Source organism: Maniola jurtina, chromosome 10 (genome assembly GCF_905333055.1).
Source record: "Maniola jurtina chromosome 10, ilManJurt1.1, whole genome shotgun sequence".
In the NCBI taxonomy this organism is placed as follows: domain Eukaryota; kingdom Metazoa; phylum Arthropoda; class Insecta; order Lepidoptera; family Nymphalidae; genus Maniola; species Maniola jurtina.
This window is the reverse complement of record NC_060038.1, coordinates 10090018-10104449: the sequence shown is the minus strand read 5'-3', so window position 1 is coordinate 10104449 and position 14432 is coordinate 10090018. Positions and strand designations below refer to the sequence as shown.

The window sequence follows — 14432 nt, the reverse complement described above, 5'->3', positions numbered from 1 at the left end:
TTTCATGTACCATCTAACTAAAAAATCTACCTAAATTGAAAATAAGCATAGCTTTGTTTGTGCTACAGTCAATTTGAAACTTTCTTTATACTTACCTACTGTTTCATTTATTTGAGGGACCTACCTACTCTACCTCTCTACGTATCTGATTTGTTACGTTACAGATCTTTAGATCGGTTGTATTGACTTTACATTTCACATAAATATACCTAGTATATTAGAAAAGCGATCCGGTAAAGCCTGATTAAAATTCTTACAAAACTTTCTTGCTGCGATAGCGTTTTCTGTTGCTTTCTTTCTTGTTTCTTTCTTTTTCAGTAAGTACTTTGCTCTCGTAGTCTCTTAACGCTACATATTCATCACATTACAAAATACTCTATCTTTTAACTAAAAGCTTCCTTGAATAAGGCTCATTTTCCACCTAAGTGGAGCCAAGATATGAGTTCAGTCAACCAATCGAATTCTTAATAGATGACGTGAAAAAACTATCACATCATCTTTTAAACCTGATTGGTCGACTGAACACAACTCCCTTGCACTTAGCTTACGTAAAAACCGGACTTTAGTGTAATTTTAATTTGACTGCCTATTTCACGTAATCCATACTAATATTATAAATGCGAAAGTGTGTCTCTATCTGTCTGTCTGCTACCTTTTCACGGCCCAACATTTTAACCGATTCTGGCGAAAGATATCGAGTTAGCCTATATCCCAGGGACGGACATAGGCTACTTTTTATACCGGAAAATCAAAGAGTTCCCACGGGATTCCTCCTCCGGACGAAGTCGCAGGCATCCTCTAGTACTGCATAATCAGCAATCATAAGTAGATGTGACCACGATGTGACCCATGATACTGGTAGGTACGTAATAAGTTATAGGTAGATACATATTTTTACTGTATTTTTTCCTTTATATAGTACTTAGTAGATGTGGGTGTGTTATGTCATAGGTAGGTAAGTAATAAGTGGGTACAATTAATGTAGAGATACCTAATTCAATTATACACAGGTACATACCTAACTTAGTTTTAATTAGTTATAATCGGTGGTTTAGCTATTTCTAGTTGGCCTTACAAACTTTGCCATTGATACAGTAGCTAAGTAGGTATGCGATGCGAGAGAAAACACCGACCTAAGTGTTCGGTTGTTAGTTGGTAGGTATATAGAGCGATTGCCCCCACAACTAAGTAGTGGTTGGATTACAAGCGGTTCCTATGTGTAGTGAGTACCTACCCGAATATTGAATTAATTGCTCCTTTTTTTATTCCAAGTTAGTACAAAATGTGTACTTTAATAAAGTTCAAAATAAAGTTAACCAAACGCAATAGGGTAAGTAATATTAAATCAAACAAACTGAGAAAAAAACAATAGATAATAATATGATACCCAAATCTCAAAGTATATTGTAAGAAAAACGATGTGACATGGTGCATCTTTACTAAAAAAATAAAAATGTAGCAGTAAGTAGGTAAGTACCTACCTATAACTTTATCTCTACTCAGTAAATTTTGCATAATTTTCGCACTATTAGGAACAAAAACAAATCGAAGCACTTTGAGAAGTGCATTCCCGTAATAATAAAAAAACGTTTCAAAGATCAGTTTGGAGTTTGGACATCCTGTAGATAAGTAGGTACCTACTTACATAATTATCAAGAGTTTGTCAGTGTTTTGCATTATTTCTACGATAAAAATACTAAAACCTTCAATAGTTCTTGATAAAAAAATATAAAGAAACGCCGTAATGCCAATCAACATTCAACCTATCTATGAATACGCCTCGCAGTGGGCTCAAAGGACCCCTCTAATCGCCCCCTCCACGGAATGCGTGACGACCCACAAATATAATTTAGGTAAAACTTTCTCCCCGCTGTAAATGTCTACTGTTTTTCACTGCATTAACTATGATTTCCTTTTATAAACATATTTTACATGAAACATCAATTAGTGAAATGGAATTTTGTATTCCTTACAAGAAACAAAAGTTTTTAATGGTGTTTAACAACATAAGTGATTTATAACTTATACTTACTCGTAAGTTAAAGTTAATTTGTGTGTATGATATGACACAAAAATATATAGACATGTTTTGTGAGTATAATATCTACTTACCATAATTGTTCTTAATTGTGGTATAGGTAGGTAGGTATAATTATAGTTTTAATCTATTCAGTAATATAATATACCAACTTAAACATGTTAATATGTAACGCCCTCGCGGCTTTTGTTTTTCCCCTTAGCTAAATATTGGTACCTACTTACCTCCAAAAAAAAATTGCATAGGCACCTTCTGGGCAGGCGCGCTCCTTCATAGACAGCAAAATTTTCTGCTTGTTTGATAGCAGTCAAGCGCAAGCCTAATAGTTATAAAAAATCTGGCCGCCATATTTTGAAGCATGTTCATAGGTGTCGTTTTACAGGTGCATAGGTAAACAACACGCATGTTAGTAGGTATCAGTTATGTAATCTGTGCCGTCTGTGCTTATACGTATCACATATACCTACACTTTAGCTTACGATTTTTATAGTACGAAATGTATGTACCTATGAGAAGAGCTTTGCCTTTCTGGAGTTTCATAATATCTTTGTAAGTACATTATATATAGAGGTACCTAACAATGCTTTGTTAATTGAGATGTAAAAGCGAATACGTAACTATGTTTATAAATAAAATAAAAGCACTTAGATAAGGTAGTATAATAATAGACACTAAATCAACCAGCGAGACAGAGCTATGCAAAAGCTATCCAAATGCCATTAGCGGAATAACATAGCGAGGCATAGAGTTCAAGCTGCAAAACTGTCCACGGTTTGTCCCTCGCAAAATCGCGACACACTTTTTAATTTATTTCGTCCACAAAAAGCGTTTTGCTGTTTTATTTTCATTTCAACGGCGACTTGCGCTGTAGCGGGATCTCTATTTTTATTTATTCCACTCCCCATTTTTTTTTGCTCTCTTTTCAATTTCGTCCCGATCGACGCAGGCCCAAGCGGAACGGAGACGGGACTCATTTTAAATTGAATCAGTCTCCTTTGCATTTTTCTTTATTGTTCCTATGTAACAATTCTAATTGGTGATATTTGCATTTTACCCGCTATTGTTCTTTTTAACTAATTTTGGAATGTCAGTCGTGTAACGGACGTTTTTGATGTAAAGTCTAGTTCTGTAATTTAGAAGTTAGGTACGTTTTATAGGTACACGAAAGACTACATTTTATTTCAATTAATTATCGTACCGTTACCCGACGTAAATTCTAAATGCAAATTATCAAAATGATGTAAAAAAAAATATTTTCATGTTTTGTAATAAATAAGTAGGTACCTATGTAAGAAGACGTGGCCAGTAATATACTATTAGGTACCAAATTTATATGTATATGAGTACATTAATTCATTGTAAGTAATGTAGGTAACACTCACACACAAGCGTACGAATTTGTCTTCAGTTTTTAAAACCAAATTGTATGAGCTTTGCCTACCTGACGTTAATTATATATTTTGCTATTTATTTACATATATTTCATTTCTACGAAACCATTACAGTAGTGAAAATATCAGCGACATTGTCTGGGCGACATACCTTATGAATATGTATACGGCAGGTGTATGGGGCTTATTAAGTATGTGCCAACGATTTTTGTAGCGAATATCGATAGATAGCTTATCGATATGCGTGCACGATATCCTTATTGAAAGCGATTATTAGTTAATTTGCTTACGTTCTTTGGATAAAATAAAAATGTGTAATGAAAAACATAATTAATGTTAAATAACAAAGCGACGAGTAAGGTGAATTATTTAAAAGAAATGTTCATTAATTTGTTTATAGTTTCTGCTTCGTCATCAAATTTTTTTTTTATTATTTTTTATTATTAATACTTTGGTACAAATTTTATTTGTTAACTAGATGACACCCGCAATATTTTGTCCGCGTAAAAAGTTATGGTTTTTAAAAAAAATCTTTTGGAAACTGTACCTATATAAAACAAGTAGTGGCTTGTGCTACGTCTATGACCGTCCATTTTTTTATCTATACGTTTAGGCAAAAATGCTGCATTTAATTTTTATGGTTCTGTACCTATCTCAAAAGGAAAGAGGTACCTACCCTTACAGGATCACTTCGTTGTCTGTATGTCGGTGGTGTTTGTCAAGACTAGGGAAATTAAAACCTATAGGGTACTTTCCGTTGAGCTAGAATCATGAAACGCAGGTAGCAATGACATGTAGCACAAATAAGTAAAGGAAAAAAATCGAAAATCTTGAATTTGTGGTTACATCACAAAAAAAAAAAAAGTGTTATTTCAGAACCCGACTCCCAGACTCTGACTCGCACTTGACCAATTTTATAGTTTCACGAAAATAGTACGAAAATTATTTCCCCAATAACAGTGTGCATTTTCCTCATTCGTAAATTTCTTTCCAGTTCAACACATTGTACGCCTCTGTACAACTTGCAAACAGCTAGCAATCTTGAATCAGAACATAAGAGCCAATAAATCTAATGGATCATTCCCCTGTCGTCGGTACAATCGGCTCTTACAATTAATTACGGAACTTGTCTAACGCTTCACAGGCCAAACGGTACCAAAGTAACTGTAAAATAGCCATTTATATGAAAATTTCGTCATCGTAAATCGTATTTTTTCTCTGTCATCCTTATAAGTAAAAGTTTTATGATATTTCACGCGTCTTTATAAAAAAGAATACCACGAAATAACATAGCATAAAGAAAGATCCAACTTATATTACAGGCTGACCAGCTCCTGCAGCTTTACTCGAGTGGTATTTTCGAAAATGGTTGACGGGGTGGAATTTCCAATAATCCTGAAACACTTTTCTTTTGCCCCAAAACCCTTATACCAATCTTTATAGATCCCACCAAAAACATTTCATGTAAAATGTTGCCAAGACTCACAAGTTCATAATGTTTTCACTGTTAAAAAGTTATGAGATCTCTAGTAGAGCCAAGCCCCTAGCTGAGCTTAGATTTGTGCTGGCCATGAGAGCTATCCCAAGTCCAAAGTATATAGCTTTTAAATGCTCTTGACTATATCACATTTATAACAATAAATAACAAATAACTCTACTTACAAGCTCTGATTCTACAAACCCTTCATCTTGGTTAAAAAAGTACGGCTACGCGTGGCACCACGCACTTCTCGTTTTTTTTAAACACAGATGCTTGATCGGAATTCGTATTTCGAACACGCGCCTACTTAGTACGTTCACTCACCTACTCCATCTAAGCATCACGTATGAAACGAACAATCGAATAAATAAATTGAAAAAAAAAACGACTAAGTAAATCTAACCTGATTGTAATTGATAAACTGGTTTAGTATGTAACCAAATAGTGGTAACACCTACCTACTCCGCGTCCCGATCGGTCATATTTTACACTCCGGAATTCCTTTTCATCCACTGACGTCACGCGTAAGCCACAGATAAAATTTATTTCATATAGAGTCAATAAAATATTAATCATCCACCTATAACAAATATAATGCTGGAGATTCTGCCTGTTCTGTAGGTATACTACATACCTATAATGCTGTTCAGACTTTTTTTAAACTATGCTTTTCTTTTCGCTCAGAGCGCTTGGTTCTTATTTAATTGTTAAACAAATAAACCATATATTATGGATTGGTCCATTTTTCCATAATATTGTTGTAAGTAATGGTTTTAATTTTTTCAAAAAAAAATCATTGTCAGATTAGCAAAGAACTTCAAAAAAAATGTCTACCTTAATTGGTTAAAACTTGCTATAAAGATATCGTGATCGTTTTGAAAGAAGTTACGATATATTAATGATTATAAGCAGTTGTTAAGAGATGTATTAATTAAGCCTTATCGAAGGTTGTAAACGTTGGTAATTACATCGTACAGCTTTATATCCAGTTGGAGATATTATTTAATGGTATATTGAATGTAACTTATTTAAGAGCATTTATAATGTAAATAAGAGCAGTTATTTAATAAGATTATCCTAATTTATACGACACTTTACGACACGAGAAAACTTGCATGCCTCAGAGTTCTCCATAATATTCCCAAAGATGTGTGAAGTCTGCCAATCTGCACTGGTCCAGCGTGGCGGACTGTGGCGTAAACCTTTCTCTTTCAGGGAGGAAACCCATTCTCAGTAGTGAGCCGGTGATGGGTTGATCGTGATGATATACCTATCATAAATAGGTAATTAGGAACTAGGATTTGAAAGAAAAATATTTTAAAAATGGAACCAAAAATAAAAAATACAGCTATTTCCACTTTGTTTAATGTTTATTTCTTGAATGTTTGTTACATATAAAAATAAAATGTGTTGAAATATGTCTGACCGAGAAAAGCATAGATAAATATTTACTTTTTATGCTTGTTTATTTAATGGGTATGTTAATGAAATTAACAAAAATATGAAACAAATCAAATCGCCCGGAATTTATCACTCACGATAATTATGTCACCAAGATCGGTGGCTGACATTTATTGGTGCGATAAAGCGCGCAAAATCCCAGATAAAATCGAGACATCGGTGAGTTTTTCTTGTAAATTAATTTTGTGGCGCAGATTTCACCATTTAAACTGGTTTAACTGATTTGTATTTCCTCTGACATTCCGCTTGGTTTCATTCCCACGCTTGCTCATCGAAACGCATGGAGTCGTAAGACGCCCAAACTGTAAGGAATATCAAAACATATCTATGGCACGAAATATCTAGAACAAAGCAACAGGTCTAATATTATCTCTCGGATTCTGCGCCTTTCATAAATTAGCATCAATTTCATTCAGCGGTTCACTTGTTACTCTTGTAAGTGCCAATAAATATATCTTCTGCATATCAAAACAAGTTTTTAAAAGGCTATCATCTCAATCATTTCTTTATAAACTTCATTAAAAATTGAAATTTCATTGACTAAGCTTGTAATTGATTTTTTATGTGGTATTTATGTGTAAACCGATATGTAAGCGGCTTATTTTTGATTTTTCGTTTCGGATTGCTTAAATAGACTGTGATTTATGAACGGACGAAGTGCTATTTCTGTCGGACGAGTTCGAAGAGATTTATATGAATTTGTAACACAACCCAGGACAGAAGTCGAAGGAAATTTTAATTGGATTACTCGTATTAACTTAGGTTATTGTCGTCTCTGATTACCACTGTTGTTTAATTGAGATTTATAATTAATCAATATTTTCCTAGAGTTCTGTTCGACTGAAAGAAAAAACGGAACCCTTGGACGAGTCGTGTGTCTGTCTGTCTGTCACAGCCAATTTGCTCTGAATCTACTGAACCCATTAAGTTGTTTGGTGCACATTTGAATTTCTGTGACGGATATTTCGGACCTGTAACGTGAATAAATGATTTTTTAATGTGCGCCCCATTTTTGAGGAGCAAATCAACAAAACTAAAAAAGTTTCGAAAAATGAAGATAAGTACTGTGTGAATTACCTGATTATAAAATGAAAAGTATTGTTGTGAGGGTCTCAAATATTTTTTTTATCGTTTTAAAATAATTTATTTACGACTTCATCTCCGAGGTTATCGAACTAGACTAGAAATAAATAGTTTGGCAAACGTTCAACTATTTTTTATTAATATTTTTTAATTTATTGTTAATTTGAAACTAACATAAACAACTAACATTTGAGCTTGAAATAAGTCATAGGTAAATAGATATACCTATTGGAGAAAATATTGTAGAAATTTTTCTATAGGCAAGGTTAGGCAAAAATTGTTAGTCTTGTTTTCTGGACTAAACAACGAAAAAATTGACATAACTTTAGTATGGTATACAGATTGTTAGAGATAGCTCATACATCTTGTGCATACACACATATTTCCCAACTAAAACAATTAGTTCACTCGAGTGCTACCAGAAGTGAACCTATTTCTTTTCTGTTAGTTTTCGCTCCCTTGCACTTCTTCCGGGTCCGAAAGGAAAAAGATTTACGTCAGCCATGTTTGAACCTCGCTAGTGGATTTTCTATAGCAACCTTAGCGATACCTACTTACTTACCCTTAATTTTTATACATCGTGGATAAGTAGGTACCTATGGGCCTTTTTATATTTAGGTATATAAGCTAGCGCTTGGCTGCAATCACACTTGCTGGCATGTGATGATGCAGCTGAAGATGGAGCGCGTTTGCCTAGATGTCTATTAACTCTTGACTTGAAGAAATCCGATGGCCGAACCGAACCGAAACCGAAGTCGTGGGCAACAATTTGTTTAGATTCAATTTTTTTCAATCTGTAGGTTTATTTGACTATTTTATCTAGGTATACAGGTAGGTAGGTAGGTAGGCATTCAGTAGTAGAGCATGCTATGCAAAGCATGTTATTTAATTTATTTGTAAACAAATATGGTCCAATAGTAGTTAATCTAAGTATATTCTGTGCTTCAGTGATGAGTTAATCATAAATTCATCGAATTGTTAAAAAATAGGTTATAAAAGTATAGGTACAAAGCTACCTACATTATAATGTACCATAATAGCTACATTCATTTTCACAGCTGAAAATCAGCGTCCTGCATTTTAAAATGATGCAAGACATAACGCTGAGCTGTACACCCATTTGGGGTGGTGTCACAGATGAAAATGTATCTACATTTGTATGCTTTGTTTTTATCTGTGACACCAACAACAAATAAATCCATTTTCTTTCCTTCTTTCTCACTATAGAATAACCACATTCCGTGTATAAAACTAGGAGCATCTAAAAATGCGCGAGACAATACCAAAGGATCGTTTAAAACAAAATAAATTTGGAAGTCGTATAAAGCTTTCGACACTCACCGACATTCACAGAATCCGACTCGCGGCGTAAATCACAAAGTTTAGAAAAAAAACCGAAAAAATAAAGAACTCACATGGAAGTTCAAAAATATCAGCCGTGAATATAATTATGGGAGAGAACACCCGCTGGTTTCCGGCCTTCTTCTTCTCTCTGGGCTGGTTTCCGCACTTAAACGTTTCCGTCTGTTGTGCGTGGTTTCCGGCCTTATACATGCTTCTACTATTGTGGATGTTACGGTATAAACTCGATCTGTTTTAGCAACTTAATTATTTATTTGGTGTAACTCAAAAATAATACCTAAGTATGTGTTCTCCGAAAAACAAAATATTGTATAATTTGCATAAGAGTTAGGTACTGAGAGGAATTTATAAATAGGTATTTTGGTAAAATAGGTTTTTGATTTACAATAAATCTTTGAATATATTTTTAACAATTTTTTTAGAGTTTTGTAAGGTAGGGTTATAAACAATGACTTCTATGTAGTATACATAGAAGTCATTGTTAACAACGTTTGTTAACAATGACTTCTATGTATACTACATAGAAGTCATTGTTATAAACAAAAATATACTTGATTCTACTTAGGTATAATAGAAGCCTTAATTTTTTTAAATGAATACCAGTAAGCTTATAGGAAATTACTTTTGTGTTACACCTAACTAGTAATTGCCTAAATTAAACTGCCTTAAACCGGCTAAATTATAAATCCTTTTTCCGTGAGGAAAAATATTCTGCATTATGCAGCTTTGTAGGTCCAAGAGGCTGGGCGTTGATCAGTCAGTCAGTCAGTGAGTCATGACTGATGACTTTTATTTTTATTTTGTACTGACCTACAATAAAAATTATTTTTTTGTTACAGTAACACTAGTAGGGGCCACAGGTCCTTAGTTTATAAATAAAAGATCACTCCAAAGTCCTACCTAGCGGGTGACTTTTGAGAATTGCAAATATCAACTGTCTAAGATAGAATTACCTATGATAAAGTGCCGGGGCACAAAAAAAGTGTTGCCAGTTTAATCAGTTGCGAACTTGAACAAAACTTTTGTGAGTAATAATATTTTTTTTTGGTATTTTACGCAAGGTTTTTTCTCTGCGAGCGATTCTAAACAATAGTTTCGGTGCGATTATATCTCGGCTAATTAAAATGATAATTATTAGTAGGAAGCGAACCCGAAGCTGTTCGTACGTAGGCGCTTCGCCTCGGTCATAAATTTTTTTACGCCCGCACAGGTTAGCTTACGAAACCGGGTATTTTTTAGATGTTAGGAATATATTTTATAGTTCAATGACCAGGCGTGTTTTCTTTAAAATATGTGTCTCAATTATAATGAAAACATAAAGATTAATGCTCTAGCCTCTATCTAGGCACTGAAACCATGGCTAACACAACACTAGGTACCTAGTATCTACCTACCACCTGCTTGTCTATCTATCTGTTTTTCTATGTTTTTTTAAAGAAAGATGCACCTATGACTACATAATATGTTAGTCTTTACTTATCTTTAGCACCATCTACATGAAATAAATATTTTGTATTCTTTTATTATAATGTCGGAGCTATACCTATTAATTGAAGACATATAAGTTTCTTAATAAACAGCAAATAGGTACATTATAGACAGAAAATTATCTTCAGATAGTTTCAGTAGGTATTACAACTTAGGTAGGTAGGTACATATTATTCGTAACCTTATTTGTGTGAGTAGGAAGGTAATAAAATGCATAATCTTCTTAATGAACAGCTCTACATAAATTAAATTAACTAGACTAATTAGATATTTTACAACACATAATTTGAAACTCTGTACAAAATTACACTAAGCTGTTTTAAAATTGCTAGTTGAATGATGATGAAAAAACCGGCGAGAGTCAGACTCGTCCACCAATGTTTTCGTAACTTGGAAAGAAATACATATAATATGCACCTACCTACCTAGAAAGGTAGGTAAATATGTAGTCATATATGCCTACCTATTTGGTTAATTAATTTGCTGTCTCCTAAAAACAAATTCCGTTTTCTTGGGGTCGCAAAATAAGTTAGTACATTAGTAGATAGGTACTCGTATAATATGTACCTACCACAGAAATCCAAATATTATATCTATGGTACCTACCCACCTAAAGGTTTGTTGCCGATGCATGTATGACCAGGACACTGAAATGAATTGGTTTCTCCAGAAAAAGAAAATAAATTCTTGTTTCCAAACACAGTTCAAGCTTCACTTTTGAACGTCCTTGAACAATCACAAGGGATTAAAATCAAGTAAACGAAAAGTTTCTCCTTTTTCCAAAGCAGGCATTTTAAAAACATTTGCTAAAAGCTTCGCGAGTTTCAAAGAAAAAGCTCCCCGAGTCGGACGACGTTAAAAGCAATAGACTTTGGGTTCCTTGAGACTAAAGTTAAATATCCATTTAAATCTTCGACGCTTGGGAGGCCTCGCGGGAATACAGCGATGCAGCTGAGAAAAGCGCTTCACGAAAATTCAGCCTGAGTTTTAGATTGTGTAACGTAAATGTATTGTAGATATAGTTAGCTACATTTTAAAGAAGGTTTGATATTCATCAATACACTATCAACGTGATAATATTGTTTTGAATTCAATGAAATTTTAATAAAATGAATTTAATTTTAAACTTTACCTAATTCAGGATTTATAAACTAAATGTATTGCTATTTTCTTGAGACCCATGATATGTGCCTACTTGAAATCAATTACTTACTATAAATGCGAAAGTGTTTATCTGTCTTTCTGTTACTTTTCACGACCCATTCGCCTAACCGATTTTGATGCGCCACAGAAATAGGCATAGACTACCAATTTTTATCCTGCAAAATCAGAGAGTTTCCACGGGGGTTTTATAAAACCTAAGTAAGTAAGTAGGTAAATATATATAATAAGTAAGTAGGTAGTAACAAAGTTGCAGGAATCATCTAGTAATTAATAAAAGTATCTACTTACCTATGTACCTAATCAAAAGACTGACATTATCAGCATTTCTTTATACCTAAGTTCTTTACTAGATCGTGGGGTGTCTACGTTAACATACAAAGCCTAGGTAGGTACATAAGATAAGATTTTAAGAATTCCCAAAAGATCTGTTCGCGCGTGGATGTATGCGGTCGGCCTTCCGATCTAAGTACGCCGCAACAAGATCTTTAAAAAAATATAAAATCACGGGAGTGAAGTAGCATGAAAAAGGCATAGGTATCTTCGTAATAACATGGCACACATTTAATTTAAATCGCATGTAGCACAGAGGTGTATTAAAGTTGGTCACTGAAATAATAATGGAACTAAAAACTAAACCAAGAGATAAGGTAAAGAAATGCACCAAGGTGCTAACTTCTAATGTGATGGATTAAGAATATGTATCATAATCATAGTTCAATGTAAACTAATCCCTAAAAAATACAATAGTAGCAAAATTTTCCAGCGATGCCGAGCCCACAAATCCTTCAAAATAACACCGATCGGCTAAGAAAGCGCATGAAGCGACACAGCGATACTTTTACCTCCAGTACATAGCTTCGTCGACGACGGCACTAAATCAATACGAGCCATCACGCCCCCCTCCCCACCCCCCCACCCCACTTCGAGCCGCGTTCCCGCCGAAAGCACCACCCTTGAAAAGCTCGTAGCTGAGCTCCTACTTCTGTTCGGCTTTGTGGAGGTGTAGCACGGGCGAAGCGTCTTGGGATTTGTTCCACGATTGACAGTTCGCAATTTAGGTTACGTTCTGCCACAAAGCATTAGCTATTATAGTCGAATGACTATCTATTTTTCATAGCTTGCATTCAGAAATGAACATAATATGAAGCTCTCTTGTTGTTACTTTATGGCTTTTGAATTAAGTAGGTACGTATGTCTAATTGTTAGGTATATTAGAATTTTAATGTTTGTATTCTGCATCTAATAGGTCGGTGCGTGAATTTAATTGTACGAATTAGAATAAGTATATACGAACATATTATGAATGGAGATTCTTCTGAGAGCTCGCTCAGATTACAGCAGTATTTTTAAAATTAGACAACGAATTACGATTATTAGTCTCAAGGTGTAACTCAGACGTAAAATTTGTATCCAATAACCCTAAAAATATACGATACCAAGACCTGCACGACTGCGAAGCTCAACTAAAGTAAAATTAAACACTTAAATTAAAATAACACAAATTAAAATAATTTGCACATTAAAACCAGTGACACATTTCATTTATTATGCATTCTAATAAACTACTGTTTATGTATAAAAAACATATTTAAAACGTGTTTTTATGTGGATTAATTAATTATAATCCCGTAAAAGCATTAAAGCTGCGCAGTCGAACTATAATTATCCGTAATGTTTCTACTAAACGCTTGTATAAATCAAACACGCGAAGCTATTGTTCGATTCGCGTAAAGATTGATAATGTTGTATTCAAGTGTGACCGAGATAGATAATATTCATGTGGTTCTTACTCATAAATTTATCATGCCTAAGTAAAATTTTCAGGTTTAATCGCACGGAACCAAGAATTTTAGATCCGTTACTTAAACCCAGAGAGTTGTCATCCTTATTCGTACTAGAGGCATTAAGATCCAGCATAATATTGTAATACCATTAAAAACATTGCAACGCTAACTTTATTTGTTGTCTTTTAGTCTAGTCTTGTTACTCTGCCGTAAGAGGAAGACAAAGTAAACACTAAACAGAGTAGGTAACGTACGAACTACGAACCGTAGCCTAGAGGTCAAAAGCCTGCGGATCGCATGATACAGTGAAGAGTCTCAAGATCCAAAATTCGAATAGGTTCGTACCTACTGCCGGATCTACAATTTTTGATATGTAGGTACCTATTTAAAAAATATTTAGAGTAAAAATTTATTGAATTAAACTACTTAATTGATAAAGCACGATTGGGCGAACCTTTCCTGCTCTAGAGCAGATATTATGTCGACTCTCCCTAAGTTCGCCTCTTATTTATTATTTATAGGAATTAACTGCATATTAAAAAAAAGACTTTCAAAATGAATAACGTTATTTATCCGGTGGATATTTAAAATTCAATATTTAAAAATGGAACGTGCCCATTCAGATCAACGCGTCAAGCAACAATAAAATAAACGAAGGACAATTAATATAATAAATCTCGCAGAAGAGCGAGGGGGTGGTGGCGACTTCCTCATTCGATATTTGAATTTAATTTAGCGTTCGTGTCGTCCCTTCGATACCCAAAATTTTTTAATTACATAGCTGGATTAGAGGATAACGTTTGCAAAAGCTTTTTAAGACTGGTCTTACAACATGCTGCACCGTAGATCGTGCCTTTGATTTTGTATGAATACCTATGTCACAATTCACTCTACCTATGTATGACTGAACGGTGCGGCGACTGAGGTTGAAATCTATAGAGCGCACTTTGACTTTGCTTAGACTTAAGTTTTAGTTAAAACGAGACAGATTTATGGCAGCGGTATAACGCTGTCTCGCTTTAGCGGTGTCTTAAGTCTGAGCAAAGTCTAAGGCTAAGATCTATAGAGCGCACTTTAACTTTCCTCAGACTTAAGACAAGGTAAAACGAGACAGCGTTATACCACTGGCATAAATCTGTCTCCTCGTTTTAACTGAAACTTAAGTCTAAGCAAAGTCAAAG

General features: G+C 34.3%; 1 protein-coding gene across 3 annotated transcripts in view; it reads right to left on the bottom strand.

Moving 5' to 3' along the window:
- Positions 1–14432, bottom strand: part of LOC123868648 (homeotic protein antennapedia) — a 283074-nt gene that overhangs the window by 124003 nt on the left and 144639 nt on the right. The window lies entirely within an intron of this gene.